This window comes from Schistocerca gregaria, chromosome 7, assembly GCF_023897955.1.
Source record: "Schistocerca gregaria isolate iqSchGreg1 chromosome 7, iqSchGreg1.2, whole genome shotgun sequence".
Classification (NCBI taxonomy): Eukaryota; Metazoa; Arthropoda; class Insecta; order Orthoptera; family Acrididae; genus Schistocerca; species Schistocerca gregaria.
Genome location: NC_064926.1, coordinates 71413057 through 71431221, shown reverse-complemented (window position 1 = coordinate 71431221; position 18165 = coordinate 71413057).

Genomic DNA, 18165 nt, shown 5'->3' with positions numbered 1-18165 from the left:
GTTGTGAAATCGGAGTCTGGGGATCTATAAATAACAAAAATTAGAAGTTTAGATCCGTTAAATTTAACCACATCTGCACAACATTCAGACAACTTTTCAGTGCAGTACTTTGAAACATCAATTGACTCAAATGGGATGACGTTTTCCACATACATGGCTATTCCCCCATACCGCAAATAGCTCCTCGAAAAGCTGCCAGCCAACCTGTATCCTGGTAAAGGAAGCCTCTGAATTATTTCCTTATTTAAGAAGTGTTCAGATATACCAATAATTTCAGAGTCAACATCTATAAGCAGTTAACTAACTTTATCTCTAATAACTTGTATATTTTGATGAAATATACTAATTCCCTCATTACTCGGATACATAAGCTTTGTCGAAAGTGGTTCCTTTGTTAGAGAGACTTCCCTTAAGCAGGAATACCTATCAGCTGACTTCAATCTAAAAAAGGTGCAGCTCTAACACCCACTACTGCTGGAATTTTCCCATGAGTGATCCCACCCACCCAACCTATGCTGTCACCTATAAGCTTTGCCAACCTCCCCTTCCCATACCTGTTGAGGTGCAGGCCATGTCTAGTGAAACCCGTCCTGCTGATAGACTCCACCGACACCACTGAAATGTGACCCACGCTTTCTGTCATCAGCGCACCCCCACATCTCATGTTATTACGCCTGACGGCGTGACGCTGAAACAGTTCCACGAAATGCACATTCGTGTTGCCAGTCTAAGTGGCTATCTTTTCCAGGTCACCATCTATGTCATACACCCCATCCCTATCAATACTATTACCAGCCCCACCCACAATCACTACTTGATCCTCTTTAGTAAAATCCCTACATAGCCCCCCTATGTTAACAGTCACCTGAGCCAATCCACATTACACTTCACAATGCTGGTGACCTGGTACTCAATCCCCAGCACTTCCTGCAACTGCTGACCTACTCTGCCATGAGAACTACCTAACAGCAGAAACTTCTTCTTCCTCTTCGATTTTGCAACTGTTCTAGCCACCGTAACTGCTGCATACTTCCTACATCTACAGCTACTAGAGATTCCTCTCCACTAGACTCTGACAGTTGGTCATATCTATTGTAAACACCAATAGCAAAACTATCTGAAAATCTTCTTCTCCTAGCAGATCTCTTGCCAACAGCCAGCTCCCATTCCACAACCCCCTTCTCCCTCCTCATCCTATCTAGCTCCTCCTGTGCGTTTTTCAACTGCACCTGAAGGGCACAGATCTTACGCTTCTGCTCCTCTATCAACTTACTGTTACTACATAACCTGCAGTTCCAGGAGAGGATGTCACCAGAATGCCCACTGGCTTCCCCACTGCATTCCCCCCAGTGAAAATACTTCGAATAAGTCTCACACCGCAATCGACTACTCACGAACCTACGGCAAAGCCCACACTTCTCACTCATGGTAAAATTTTAATTTTACTGAGTTCCGCTACTACAATAAGATGTTAAAAACTTGACTACAATAATCACAAACTTACTCTACAAGAGAAGTAACTATTATTATTAACAGTATTAATAAACAACAAATGTGAATATAACAAAAGACTGATACAGAAAGAGAATCAAACAATGACTCAGTAGCGAAGCTGAAAACAGTTCCCAAAAGGTTCTTCTGAAATTACTTCACCACAAAACACAAAAAACTCCGGTTGAAGACTACTAAAGTTCCTAAGTAAACCACTATACACAAACAATTAATTAGTACTTAGCTTCCGATGCGCCGCTACAGCTGCAACTGGTCAGCGCGGAACGTAAACACAGCTGAGAGGTTAAGTTGCTCGATACGAAACACTCACAAATATCAGTTCACAATACAAGAAAGGCAGAGGTGAATGAAGAAACCACAAATAAGTCACTTATATAGTAAATATTATCACAAAAACCGTTAAAATATATAAAAACTTGGAGAGCGATCTCACAAGCAATCACTCGCTTATGACGTCACACGTCGTACAACCACGTCGTTTCGGCAGAACATACTGATGTCCATGTCCTGTGAATATAGGCGTCCTATCGCTAGTGGTTCACGGTGTTCTGTTTTCTTTTCTGAACATGAGCGTACAAACAGTTGCTTATACTCGTAACTATCCCATCAGGTCTGTGCGCTCAGTAAACACAGAAACACACCAATTACCTTCCAGGCATTTCCAGGCCCTGCAGTTAGCTGAGACTGGCGAGATTAAAATTGCCGAGACTGCCAACACATGGCCCAATTCTTAAAATAACCTAGAACTAAATTGTTTGGTTCACACTAAGATCTTTTATGCTTTGTGGACTCAAACAACCATAACATTTCAGCTGTCAGGAGTACAGCTGCCAGCCTGAGTGGCCGAGCGGTTCTAGGCGCTACAGTCTGGAACCGGGTGACCGCTACGGTCTCAGGTTCGAATCCTGCCTTGGGCATGGATGTATGTTATGTCCGTAGGTTAGTTAGGTTTGAGTTGTTCTAAGTTCTAGGGGACTGATGACCGCAGACGTTAAGTCCCATAGTGCTCAGAGCCATTTGAACCATTTCAGTACTGCTATTTATAAGAGCTCTCTTTTGTTGTGGTTACCTAATTCGGACGTCTGTAGATAAATTCTGAATCAATGAGAATATGGAGTAAAATCTGTTGAATGTTATTTTTCATTTCATGGCGTTTGGATATGTGTCTCCAAATGCTTTTGGTATAAAGCTTCCATGGAAACCTTTGTATCTAATGGATTACCTTTCCAGGAGTTCGTAACTCAGTGTTCTAGGAATCAGTAGTGTGGAAATTGCTGAAAACCCAGTAAACGATTTTACGGGCTTATTCCTAAACAAGCGTTCATTTACTCACAACGGCGTGCTTCCGTATTGGAGGAGCAAAACTTCAGTGACGAATGTGAAGGACAAACCACTTCCCCTAGGATCTTGTCATGAGGGGCGTTGCAGGATTCTCACAAACTGACGTCAAAAAACTCTATCTGGAAACTTACGATTCAGAAACTGATTGTTTCAATTCCTAAGTCGTTCAACTGTTTTGATGGCACTGTGCACCTCTTCCTACTTGTGTTAATTTTTGTCAGCTTTCTGTGCTAATTACTCTCGTCATTCTGTTCCATTAATTCTAATCTTTTTGAGATCTTACTGTTCTCTCGTCACTCAGTACCAAATTAACTGCTCCTAGACATCTTAGTAGATTTCCCGCTAATACATCGCTTACCTTTCATAAAGAGTTTTTGATAATTTCCTCTTCATTTCTGTATATGACATCTCTTCTATTTATGCTTATAATATACTTTGTAGTGCGAAATTTCGACAGTATCCACGTTCTTCTAGTTTACTCACCATCTATGTTTACTGTTGGACAATGATGTGTTCCAGATGTATAATTTCAGAAAGTTCTTGCTAGCTCCGTGTCACCTTTTAATATCACTCGAGTTTTTTGTCGATAAAAACCTTTCTCCACCTGGAGCTACTTTCTTTCGATGTATTTCTTGCTTGGGCCACATGCTGAACTCTTTCTTCCTAAATAAAAAATAACAGTTTTTCATTAATTCTGCCGTATGTTTCGAAATTTTGTTTTTCAGCAACTCGTCACTTGGTTTTGTCTCCGTTTATCCCAGCCCAAATTCTGCACTACGTAGCCTGACTTACTTGCCGCCAGAAAGGGTATGACCAGTCAACATGAGTGACAACGTGCAACCTTGCTACACACACTTTCCTTGATCGACCACTTAGTCGTCTACCAGATGTTTCTGGGACACACATGTGTACCCTTTGTCTGCAGCCAATTGCGATCTACTTCCCTGCAGAGAAAAAGAATGTTTTGTGGTACAGGGGACAATACATGCTTGCCGTGGATACCACTGCCTTCTGGAATAAGAGCGAATCAACTGCCAGATGTAGTGACCAAGAGGGGAACATAAATCTCCCTCACTAAAGCCGATACAATCCCATTCACCATAGTAGATGTCAACAGACACCATTAATTTAAGGAATAATTCCTAGCCAATATGGAGTTATAAATCAAAGACGTGCCTTAGGTAGATGCCCTAGAACCTGCGTTACCAAAATGGCAAAGAAAAGTAGCTTTTGAGAAATTTGTAATCAGAGCATTGCACTTCTGTCCCGGCAGCTATCTCCACCGGGTAGGTATGCTTGAGAGACAAAACATAGCACTCTGCTGTAGCCCAGATCCCACACAAGCTCTGTCATAATGCTCTCTGTCATTGTCACATAAATATTTAGTGTACTGGTATCGAGAGACAAAAACCGAAGTGATGAACACGTGATCAGATAGGGGAGGGCTGCTGTACGTTCATCCGACCACCCATACACCCCACACCCTCCCCTGCCACACTTTATGGTCTTTGCAAACCGTTCTCGTATCCTGTCCCCATCTCCATGACACACGTATAATACAGTACCCATTCGAAGAAAGGAATGACTTTTAATGACCACCGATTAGCAACAAGTGCACCGAGAGAAATCTCAGAACTATAATAGGCGTCAGTAAGTAGTACAACACATTTTTTTCTGAAACCAGGTTGGTTTTATTCAGGATTCCAATAACCATATTATTCCCCACTCTGTTGGCTACAAAAACCTATTTTTCAACATAATCTCCGTTCAATGCGACAACTTTAGCCACCTTGTATTGTATTGTATGGAACTGGGGACCTAGAAACGACGGAGAGGCTTCGTCCCCCCAGCTGCCTGCAGAGGTACACAATCCCACAACAGGTTACAGCAGTCCACTCACCCCACCGTCGCCCCACAACGAACCCAGGGTTATTGTGAGGCTCGGCCCCCAGTGGTGCAAATCCTGCAAAGTAACTTTTACTGTCATGAGGTGTTTTTACTGCCTGCCGGAAAGATACGATGTAAACCTGTTGCAAGCAACGTCGCAGATACTGTACTTGTATAATTTCCTAAGCAGAAAACCATGACTCATCAGGTCAAAAGCTCCAAGTACTTCTATAAACAGCCTACAGTCCAATTCATCTTCGTCTGTAGCATTTAGGACTTGCTTCAAAAAGTCAGAGCCTGCTGTTTGAGCAAATCGGATTTCCCTGAAAAAAATAATACAGTGTTAACTACTGTTTTATTTTAATTCAAAAAGTTATACAACATTTCATGCATCATACTTTCATGTGTTTGGAAAAGAATGTTTAGTATTGATCGTTTTGGATTTGTTTGAAATATTCCTGTACTAAATGATACATTGATTATATTAGTTAGCTGAGGGTCTATTTTACTGGAACTTTAACAGCCTTATCTGCGATACCATCAGGACCACTGAATGACTTATTTTTTAGTTAACTGGTTGGATTTCTTACTTCTGTTATAATCACTGTATATAAGAAAGTGTAATTTTCATTTTTGTGGACTTTCACAACATTTTTAGAATTATATTGGTACTTGGCTAACTTTTTTTGTATTTATAAAACGTTTATTAAATATGGTAGAAATCTATATGGGGTTATCGGCAGTTCTTCCATCACATTTTAAGCGGAATGCATTTTCCCCTGGTTTATTTCGGCTCACACTGCAATTAATAACTTTCCAGGTTGATTTAATATTTTAATTTCTGATGGCTGCATCATTTTCTACGTTTCCTGCTGCTACCACATCTCTTAATACTCCTTCCTGTAACTTCTTTGATATACTGTCAACGTTGCAGTGTGTTTTTCTGCTTTTTGAAGCTTTCTAAGTGTTTCTGAGGATTATCTTATGGCACACGTATTTGAGTTTACTTTAGTTTTATTTTTTTTTTTTACAATGTGAATGCAACATCAAAGTAGTATATACAGTACTGGAAAAATGAGTCAATCACTTTCTTGACATCATCTTGGGGCACATTTTCTTATGTTGCTTTCTGTAGTACGCAATTGAGAACTTTATTATTGTTTTCATTAATTACTATTTTTCTTGTGACTTACCTGTCATATATTCTCCAATTATTATTAAGAACATCTTTAAGAACAGATTTAATTATTTTTTTCTGATGTGGAAAGCCATTGTCTGTCACCTTAACTCCTTATTCATATACCTGATTGTCAACAAATTCCAGGTCAGTTATCGTTTCACTAGCGGTCTCTTGTTCTGTGACTGGTGGCATCCTTCTACCATCATATTTATCTACAAACCCCACATGCATTCATCCTAACTTGTCATATGTTTCTTGGATCAAAATGGTTCAAATGGCTCTGAGCACTATGGGACTTAACATCTTAGGTCATCAGTCCCCTAGAACTTAGAACTACTTACAACTAACTAACCTAAGGACATCACACACATCCACGCCCGAGGCAGGATTCGAACCTGCGACTGTAGCAGCCCCGCGGTTCCGGACTGCAGCGCTACAACCGCAAGGCCACCGCGGCCGGCTTTCTTGGATCTCCACTCCGAAGTTTCATAGGTCGCTTGAAATACTGGAAAGACATGCACTTAACGGCACATTCCACGACTGCCCACTTTCCCTCGATTGAATCCTACACAAGCACATCCATTTCGCACATATATTTCTGTTCCTACAGCATGTGTGAATCCAGTATATGCACTGGAACACCCAATCCCAGCACATTACAGTGCTCTGCCACTCCACTGCTCTCATATACGACATTCCAGCCACTGCCATGCTGGTCCATCTTGTCAACAACGTCAACCGGCTCCCACTTTAGTCACGAAATTTCTCCTGACGTAATCCTTTCTTACAGGTCGCAGCCTACAAAGCTGCATTTTTGTCTTAGGCTAAGCTAACCTTTTGTTCCATCCTCGTTCTAACCATCTACCAATCCACGCTGATTTCAATGTTTTGTGATTACTGCAGTTCCTTCCTGATCGCAATGCTGTGGACGCCATTTCATCTCCATGATTACTTTTCTGATATAGTCAATAGCAACATTATAATATGTTGTTGTTATTGTGGTCTTCAGTCCTTAGACTGGTTTGATGCAGCTCTCCATGCTACTCTATCCTGTGCAAGCTTCTTCATCTCCCAGTACCTACTGCAGCCTACATCCTTCTGAATCTGCTTAGAGTATTCATCTCTTGGTCTCCCTCTACGATTTTTACCCTCCACGCTGCCCTCCAATATTAAACTGGTGATCCCTTGATGCCTCAGCACATGTCACACCAAACGATCCCTTCTTCTGGTCAAGTTGTGCCACAAACTCGTCTTCTCCCCAATTCTATTCAATATTAGTTACATGATCTACCCATCTAATCTTCAGCATTCTTCTGTAGCACCACATTTCGAAAGCTTCTATTCTCTTCTTGTCCAAACTATTTATGGTCCACGTTTCACTTCCATACATGGCTACACTCCATACAAATACTTTCAGAAACGACTTCCTGAAACTTAAATCAATACTCGAAGTTAACAAACGTTTCTTCTTCAGAAACGATTTCCTTGCCATTGCCATTCTACATTTTATATCCTCTCTACTTCGACCATCATCAGTTATTTTGCTCCCCAAATAGCAAAACTCCTTTACTACTTTAGTGTCTCATTTCCTAATCTAATTCTCTCAACATCACCCGACTTATTTCGACTACGTTCCATTATACTCGTGTTGCTTCTGTTGATGTTCATCTTATACCCTCCTTTCAAGACACTGTCCATTCCGTTCAACTGTTCTTCCAATTCCTTTGGTGTCTCTGACAGAATTAGAATGTCATCGGCGACCTCAAAATTTTTATTTCTTCTCCACGGATTTTAATACCTACTCCGAAATTTTCTTTTGTTACCTTTATTGTTTGCTCAATACACAGATTGAATAACATCGGGGATAGGCTACAGCCCTGTCTCACTCCCTTCCCACCACTGCTTCTCTTTCATGTCCCTCGACTCTCATAACTGCCATCTGCTTTCTGTACAAATTGTAAACAGCCTTTCTCTCCCTGTACTTTACCCCTGCCACGTTCAGAATTTGAGAGTGTTCCAATCAACATTGTCAAAATCTTTCTCTAAGTCTACAAATGCTAGAAACGTAGGTTTGCCTTTCCTTAACCTTTCTTCTAAGATAAGTCGTAGGGTCAGTATTGCCTCACGTGTTCCAACATTTCTGCGGAATCCAAACTGATCTTCCCCAAGGTCGGCTTCTATCAGTTTTTCCATTCGTCTGTAAGGAATTCGCGTTAGTATTTTGCAGCTGTGACTTATTAAACTGATAGTTCGGTAATTTTCACATCTGTCAACACCTGCTTTCTTTGGGATTAGAATCATTAAATTTTTTCTTGAAGTCTGGGGTATTTCGCCTGTTTCATACATCTCCCTCATCAGATGGTAGAGTTTTGTCAGGACTGGCTCTCCCATGGCCGTCAGTAGTTCCAATGGAATGTTGTCCACTCTCGGGGCCTTGTTTCGACTCAGGTCTTTCAGTGCTCTGTAAACTCTTCACGCAGTATCATATCTCCCATTTCATCTTCATCTACATCCTCTTCCACTTCCATAATACTGTCCTCAAGTACATCGCCCTTGTATAGACCCTAGCAGAATTAATAACAACATTTCTATTTTTTAACTGCCATTCAAATCGTCTAGAAAACTATCAGCTAATTTGTTTTTATGTTAAGCAACATTTGTGGATTGCACTTTGGCTGAAGTGGGTTTCATCCACCGGCAGCTCGCACTCTCATGAGGAGATGAAATAACGATTTCTAGCAATGAATAGATTTTGAAAGGTATGATGAAATAGTTCGCGAAATGATTTGCCTAAAACTAAGAAATAAAACAGCCTACAGAACCATTTGAGGCGCCTTTGCGCTATGTTCAAAATCACGTGCAGCGAACGAGACTGCGCGGGCTACAGAATACACCATACGAGTACCCTCGATTACGCTTTAAAACTCTAAGATCCTAAGTTTAATTTTTAAATTTAAAGTCTCAGTCAACACATCATTTACTGTTAAATATTACACTAATATAATTTTCGATAGCCAAAATAGCTAGGCCTTGAGATGAACTTTTATGACACTTAATATAAATAGTTAGCAGCAGCAGTTCGCAAAATAGTTTCCTTTTCACTTGAATCTTTAAGTTCCTCTTAATCACTCTGATTAGTTTCAATATATTTTTTCTTGCAAAACTTGACGTCACACTGACCAATTTGATACTCCGCTTGTCCATTTCCTACTCTTCGATTGACTATGGAAATTCAGATGACAATTGCCCTCTAAGCAGTAATTAAATTTTTATTAATTACACCGATTACTTTCAAACAATTTTTCATGATGGACAATTGAATACCTCATTTTCTCACTTCTGGGAATGAAAATTCTGGCAAAAGTCCATGATAATTTCTAAGGATCCTTGTTATCGCTCAGCTCAAACATTTGACCGTCTCAAATTCGTCCTAACTCATAGCTCTCAGAATGGAAACAGTTTGCGTTGAGGGTTTGAATACGAAAGGAACTTGTCTGGATTATGTCCAGCAATCGCGATTTAGATTTTCCCTATACACATCCAGTCAAATCCCAGGATCGTTCCTTATAGAATGAGAAGTAAAGCTGTGAGTACCGGGCGTGAGTCGTGCTTCGGTAGCTCAATTGGTAGAGCACTTGCCCGCGAAAGGCAAAGGTCCCGAGTTCGAGTCTCGGTCGGGCACACAGTTTTAATCTGCCAGGAAGTTTCATCGTTCCTTATAGTTTACCGCAGCACATTCCCTCCGTCAGCTTCGGCGAAGAGGTTAGGCGTTCGTCGTTAAGGCAATCGGTGACGATGGCACATTTAAACCCTAGCTCCCTCCCATCAAGCACGATCCTGGCACTACCCCAGCTGGTAATACCGGGCCACGTGTTGCTTGGCAGGCCCCGCCTCACCCACTGAATGCCAAGCAGTCCGGCCATTAATTCAGAAAATAGCATCTTACACTGTTCTCTCCTCAAGGCAGCTGGGGAAGAGAATGGCAACAGTTAGGCATGAGCCTACTGAAGTCCTTCGCTATCATCTTCTCCCATATGACGATTAAAAAAGAGTCACTGACTATGACAGTCAATTAAGCACCTCGAGAAGGTATGCTACTAAAGTACAGTAAACACCCATCCACGGGCACTCAGGTGACAAAACTCGTCCATGAACTGGAAAGAACCTAGCTCCAGTTGTACGTCTAACTGTGAAAATGATGAAGTCAGGAATTTCTCACGCAGTGCTCTGCATGAGAGTACTGATTATGGTTTGTGCAGGAACGGTTCCCAGTATCTTCAAAATTCGAGGAGCTGCTATAATGAAAGAAGGGAATAATGTACATCTTGAACCCATCAAACATCAGAAGCCTAGCTATTTTGTAAATGTGGAGTAAGATTCGGAAAAAAAGTTATTATTCATTAGACTAAGAAGACATGGACTATTAACAGCATCAAAAGACTTTAAGTATGGCTTTAGGAAAATGGACGATTACTAAGGACTAATTTAATGGAGCCAAGAAATTAGCAAACAATAAAGACTCATAAAGCACAGTAGTTTTCATAATAATTCATCTGTGGATTCTAACAAACTTTGAAATTCATTTCTCAAAAATGGTTCAAATGGCTCTGAGCACTATGGGACTTAACATCTGTGGTCATCAGTCCCCTAGAACGTAGAACTACTTAAACCTAACTAACCTAAGGACAGCACACACATCCATGCCCGAGGCAGGATTCGAACCTGCGACAGTATCGGTCGCGCGGTTCCAGACTGAAGCGCCTAGAACCGCTCGGCCACCAGAGGCCGGCGAAATTCATTTCTCACAAGGTGGCTTGCGGAGTATGCATGTAGATGTAAATGTAGTAGAAGCTAAATAACAAAATATTCTAACCTGTTGTTTTTTATATTCTTGTACATACTAGTGTGTGACACTGTCATATTCTGTAACAATATCTGGTACAAGTCTATTAACGCTCCGATCTTTTCGTAAATCACCCTCCAGGTACTCGATGGACATCCACTCCATTAATTCAGAAGGAAGGCCCATTGTGCACCACAGCCTAAATTTTCTCGCAGCCGAAGTTTGTTCTGCTGTAACATAACATACAGTTTCGGCAACACTATAAAATTGCTTGAAATTATCTGTCTTTTCTCAAATCCATCCTTTCATTCAAATTTATTTTATCAGCTTTCTTCCGGAGGTTCAAGTCTCCGCATTTGGTTTTCATTTTACAAATTATCCCCAACACAACTAATAATTATTGTAATTCAGGGCCAACTCATATCAAAACTGACGTAACAGGTTTTGCCGGGAACGGCCCCCTTCAGCTAATTTCCACAAAACCAAGTGCAATAGGGCTGCTCAGCCTACTTTTCGGTACTTCCTTCGAAAAGTAGCCTGAAGCAATTTAGGTACAGCAGTCGATGCACGACATCGAAATACGTCGATAAAAATAATTTCTTCCAGCTAAAAGGGTTGTTTGAACGAATATTAATTAGTTACATCGATATTTTGTTAATACATTTCTGCCCGCCTGCTTAGCCTGACGGTGAGCTGGCACGGTAGCTCAGCGTGTTCGATCAGAGGGCTGCCCGCCCTCTGCAATAAAAAAAAAAAAAACGAGTAAAGGAATTAACGATCAACTTGAACGAATATCTAGTGACGTCCATCCAGACCAAACGCAACGAACAATATCGAAAGGGGGGGGGGGGGGGGGGGAGAACAAAAGATGGTAACGTACTTGCCTCCCATTCAGCGGGTTCGATTCCCGGCAAGGTTGGAGGTTCTCTCCGCTCGTGGATTGGGTTTTGTGTGGTCCTCATCATTATTCCATCCTCATCACCGGCGCGCAAATCACCCAAAGTGGGGTCGACTGAAATAAGACTCGCACTCGGCACCTTCGGGCCAGCAAAGCCGTACGATCATTTCATCTTTTTTTCTAATACTTAGTGCATATCTGTAAGAAACTGTTAAACTTTTGTTGTTGTTCTAGCTCCTCCAGATATATATATATATATATATATATATATATATATATATATATATATATATATATATATATATATATAGTGTGTTTGTGTGATTCACGAAGATATGAAAATATTTTAGTACGTTATTCTACAAATAAAACTAGAAAAAAAGTTCATATAAACATAGCTTTGCAAATTTTTAGTTACGACAAATAAAAGATTTTGCCTGAAATTTAGCATATTCGCAAATATGAAGCCATCGCAGAACTGTACGAGGTTAAAGAAAAGAACGATTTACATTTATTTTGTTGTTATTGGTCTGGTGATTCTAATGAAACATGTCCCCCACATGTATCTGCAGTAGTTTTCCAGAACATCCAGAGAAGCAAAGATTATTATACGAGTAAATTTATTTACTCTCCATTAAGAATGTAGAAACGTTTATTTCATTATGGATCTGACAATCAAATGTTTCCCTGAGACATTTGAGTCTCTTTTTATTATTTACGATAATGATCGAAGGAGACGAAATGAATTAAAATTTGTATTGCGGCCGTGACTCGAATCCAAGTCTTCTTACTCGTTAGACAGGAACGCGAACCACTATACCAATGCAGTACGATAGCCAACTTTCCTACATCACCTACCTAAGCTGATTGCCCTCCCCAATCGTGCAGCAATGTTGACCATTGTACTCTGGTGGTGTAATGGTTAGCATTTCTGCCTAACAAGCAAGAAGACGCGGGTTCGAGTCAGCACAAATTTTAATTCATTTCCTCTACTTCGATCATTATCGTTTATATCATTATTGGCAACCGCTAGTGAGTGGTTACAGTTGTTTTCTAACCTTGAAACGAGATAGGTTTCTGTATTGTTCAGTGAAAGAACATAATAACAACAGTGTATTTAAGTGAAACTATATAGTAACTGTTGTAGTTTGTACATTATATATGAAATACGCCGATATGGTCTTTATTCATAGGAAATGTGATGCTGCAGTTAACGAATATGGCGTGCGTTATACAACTTGGAGGATTCCGAATGAACGAAATATTAGCGCAGTATTTCGAATGTTGCGGGAAACAGGTTCTCCACCTAGCGTTAATAATCAGTACTAGAGCTCTTTAAGTGAAGACGATGAAGAGAATATTATGGATGCTGTCTAACGTAGCAAGGGTACAAGTACACGACATATCTCTCAACGATAAGGAATGTCACAATCTATGGCGTACACTGAAGTACAATAATCTATACCCTTATCGTAAACAAAAAGTGCATCATTAGCACCCGGGAGATCCTGTCCTTTGATTGGAGTTGTGCAACTGGTAAATACTAATCTGCAGTTAAAAAAATACATATTATTTACTGATGAAGCATAGTTTACTCGACATGAAATAAACAATTTACATAACTAACACGTATGGTCTGAAGCAAACTCACATGCAGCAGTGCAACGCAATTCCGAGCAGCGATTATTAGACCATTCATTTTCCCATGACGTCTAACTAGCGAGAAGTACTTACAATTCCTTCAAGAAGAAATGCCCCGCTTGCTCTAAGATATTCCACTTGCTACGCGATTGCAAAAAAATGGCTCTGAGCACTATGGGACTTAACACCTGAGCTCATCAATCCCCTAGAACTTAGAACTACTTAAACCTAACTAACCTAAGGACATCACACACATCCATGCCCGAGGCAGGATTCGAACCTGCAACCGTAGATGTCGCCAGGCTCCAGACTGTAGCGCCTAGAGTCGCTCGGCCACTCCGGCAGGCCTACGTGATTGCCAATGTATTTTCAACATGACGGCGTGGCTCCACATTTCACCAATGCTGTTACTACTCATCTAAAAGAACGTTTTCCCCAGAAATGGATTGGTGCTACACGTCTGTGGCCACCCAGATCGCCTGATTTAACACGAATGGACTTTCTGTATGGTGACGGATGAAAGACATAGTTTATGAGAACAAATTCCTGAGGCATTACTTGCTCGCATTATGAATGCAAAAGACGAAATTAAGAACAACTATGTGAAACTGAAACGAGCAACAAAATCTTATCATACACATGCAGCTAAATGCATTGAACTCTGTGGAGACATTTTTGAACGTCTATTGTGAATGTATTCTGAAACTGTATGTACACTGTACAATTTCCTTATCACTGAGCTTTGTTTCATCCGGTTTAACATTGATTCACGTGTGCTGTTGTATTAATAAAAGCAGTTTTACTTAACGTTATTACTATCTTTTTTCCAAAATTAAATTGTCTACAACTTCTGTTGAAAACTTCATGTAATTGTCTGGAATTAAAAAAAAAAAACAAATTGGGACAAGCAGTTAATGAATTAAAAATTTTACGAAATTACGTCTTAACTCCTCTGGACGTTCTGGAAAACTACTGCAGATACACGCATGGGACATGTTTTATTAGATTCACCAGGTCAATAACAACAAAATAAATGGAAATCGCTCTTCACTTTAACCTCGTAAAGTTTTGCGATGGCTTCGTATTAGGGAAGTTGCTAAATTTCAAGCAAAATCGTTTATTAGTCGTAACTCCATAACTAAACATCTGCGAACCTATGTTTACATCAACTTTTTTCTGTAGTTTTACTTGTAGAATAATATATTAAAATATTTGCATATCTCCGTGAATCACCCTGTGTACATATATACAGGGTGGTCCATTGATAGTGACAGCGCCAAATATCTCCCGAAATAAGCATCAAACGAAAAAACTACAAAGAACGAAACTTATCTAGATTGAAGAGGGAAACCAGATGGCGCTATCGTTGGCCCGTTGCTAACGGTGATGAAAAAGTCCTGGCTTCCGCGTTCGATCCCAGCACTGCTTAAATTTTGAATGAAAGTAATTAGCAATGGCGACAGAAGATTTGTGCTATAAGGAGTCACCCTATTTCTACCAACAGCTGTTTCACAGAGGACGGGGAGCAGAAAGACACTCAGGACATCTTCTTGTCTTTGGTGTAGAAAACCGACCACCAAAAAGCCGGAAGGATCAGCAACTACCAACGGAATGTGGCTACAGGAGCACTGGGAGCCGTAGTAGTCCTCTGAAAACGAGAAATATTTCCAGAATGAGATCTCATTCTGGAAACATCCCCCAGGCTGTGGCTGAGCCATGTCTCCGCAATATCCTTTCTTTCAGGAGTGCTAGTTGTGCAAGGTTCGCAGGATAGCTTCTGTAAAGTTTGGAAGGTAGGAGACGAGGTACTGGCAGAAGTAAAGCTGTGAGGAAGAGTCGTGAGTCATGCTTGGGTGGCTCAGTTGGTAGAGCACTTGCCCATGGAAGGCAAAAGCCCCGAGTTCGAGCCTCGGTCCAGCACACAGTTTTAATCTGCCAGGAAGTTTCGAGAAATATTTCTGTATTGTTGATATGTGTGGTACAAGATACAACATTTTGTATCTTATTGTAATTTCTGTTGTATTTTCTTTCATGTACACCACCGACTACAACAACGAGGGTATAAATTGATCGGCAAGACCATAAGCTCAGAGAAGTCGTTGCTAATAAGACACTGAGTAACACAATAAAACTGCGTAACATCACACTGAGTAACACTATAAAACTGCGTAACATCACAAGGTAGCATGCAACCTCAAGCACAAAGAATAAACGTAATAAGTGTCTTTGGGGAAACGCAATAAGTGAAATTTCATTTCTGCATTTCAGCATTGCTTCATGTTTATACACAATTCGCAATGCTGTGTGGGAAAGTTACTTTCGTAGTGTATCAACATAGAGTAGGAAGTAGTAATGAGAGTGATTTTTTATTTAGATTATTGTGGTGTTTTCAGTGCGTCAATATTTATTGTGTCTTGTATTTTTGTTTCTATATTTTGTTTAGTTTACTTCGGCATACAGTGTCGGCAGACCTAACAGGAAAAAAACGTCAGACGGTGATATGTGACAGAGTTAGAGGAAACTGATAAGAATCGTTGAGTTGGCTTATATGGAAACAGAGGGTAGTTCCTAGGAAGCCCAGAATTTGGAAACGGAGATAGGTAATCAGATGCCTGTTTCTAATGTGGTAACACAAGAATAACACACAAGCGCCGGATCAGCTAGCACTACCACTAATACTACACGAACCATAGCAATTGATGAAGCGCCGGTACTTAGGCGACAGAAGACGATTTCCTCTCTCTGTTGTTGCAGAAGCTAGATGAGCCGGTGGGTTTCTGACTCCAGGCGATATCGATTCTTACTTCCATCTTTGATCGTTGTCCCTGTGCCTTGTTCTCTTTGCGTCTTTGAGGCAGGCTATATATGGTGGAGCGCGTGCACAAGTCGTGCGTCTTCGGCGGAACTCGCGAGAGTGACGCCCTTCGGTAATTGCCCCAGCACTTACCGAAGCGTTAGGTTGAACCAGCAGCAGCGGCGGCGGTCGACGCAGAGCAGTTGCTGAGCCAGCAGCAGCAGCAGCAGCAGCAGCCGTCGTGGCGACAGCAGCTTCGCCAGCCGGTCCCTCGCAGCGCCAGCAGGTCCCAGCAGCCCAGCAGGTCCCAGCAGCCCAGCAGCCTCGAAGCATAGCAGCCCAGCAGCCCGACAGCGGTGGATGCGGACAGCCCGTCGCTGCCCCCTGGCAGTAGCTCTTTCTCTTCATCCACTGCAGTTGCCCATCCTACATCCTCTCCAGAATCCCAATCATCCAATTTCATCCCAATGCCTCCCTCACCCCTGCTCCTTCACCATCGCCCTCCAGTCAACCCCAACCCCCATGTCACCTGCCGACCCTCACCGCCATGATCACTCGGCTCAGTCTGACTATCATGGAGGAGGAAATGTTGGTGGAGCTAAAGCACACTCCTGACCTACTTGCTGTGTGCCGGATTTACAATCCTGCTGGCCCCACCCACCTTATACAGGTGTTTTCTGAACTCGCTCCTTCTATCGACCTCTGGATGCCCTTGTCTTACATCGCCATTAAAAAGTTGACCTCTCCCATTCCCCTCCTCAATCTATCCACTGCCAGAGGTACTTGCATTACAATGCACACCCTACATCTGAGTGCCATGAGGCTCCATCTGGCAATGTCCCAACCTCAAGTCCCCTCCTTCCTTCAACACCTGCTACCTTCCTCACCCCACCAACTCCCAGAAGTGCAAGGCTCAACCCCCGCCTCCTCCACTTCTGAACTCACCATCCTCATCCGCCCTCTGGATACCCCCACCTCTCCTGGTAACTCCCTTCGTGTCCCCCCCCCCCCCCCCGAGGACATCAAGTTTGTTACCATCGTCTACCAGAATATCCATCCATTTCAGCGCCCCCACACCCTCCAGCAGATATCCCTCGCCACCCGGTCCACCTCAACACCTATGCCACCTACTCCCATTACTAAGCCCAATTCATCTTCTCCCATCTCTACACCCTTGTCTAAGTTCCTGTCATGGTGTGACAGCACCGTATCTTGATCAACAACATCCACTCCCTTCCTGTAAACAAGAAACTCCTCATGCACGCCCTCACAACCCACAACGTGGATGCCTTACTCCTCAACGAAACCTTTCTTCAGCCCCAGCATGTCGTACACACATCGCCCTACCTCCTCCACCGCTCTGATAATCCTCTCCTGCCAGATCCGTGTTCAGCTCCAGCCCCTCCTTCCCGACCCCACAGAACACCTGATCCTCAGTCTCTTCTTCCCTGGCCTTACCATTACCTGCACCACCATCTATGTCCACCCTGCTACCCCTATTCCTTTCGACTTCCTTTCCCACATCGACCATACCTTCTCCTCCTACGTGATTACCGCCGACCTCAACATCCATAGTCGCTCTGCCACCCAGGTGACCTTGTTGTCATTCCCCAACACACCTGCCCCGAATCCAATACCACTCCCGATGTTGTCCTATCCTCTCCTAACCTCCTTGGCCGTGTAGCGGTGGATGTCCTTGACCCTATTGGCAGTGACCATCTCCCTGTCCTACTCACCGTTTCAGATGGTCGTCGCCCCCATCCCGATCCTAGGATAGACCCTTCCCCAAAATATGTCCATGATTATTCCCATGTCGACTGGAATGCCTACCAGGATACCCACACTACCCAGGTTGACAGCCACCCCCTCCCCTACCACCACCCTGGTGACGTTACCCATGCCGCCTCCTTTCTCCAGCAGTCCTTGTCTGTACAATATATGTATTTGATGATGCTGGTGCTGATTCCGCATTTAACATTTGACGATGCCACTATGGCTGCAGTAGATTAGGACTTTGTTTTTATGAAACAGATCTGATGATGGTGATTAAAGACCGAAACCGGTAATCT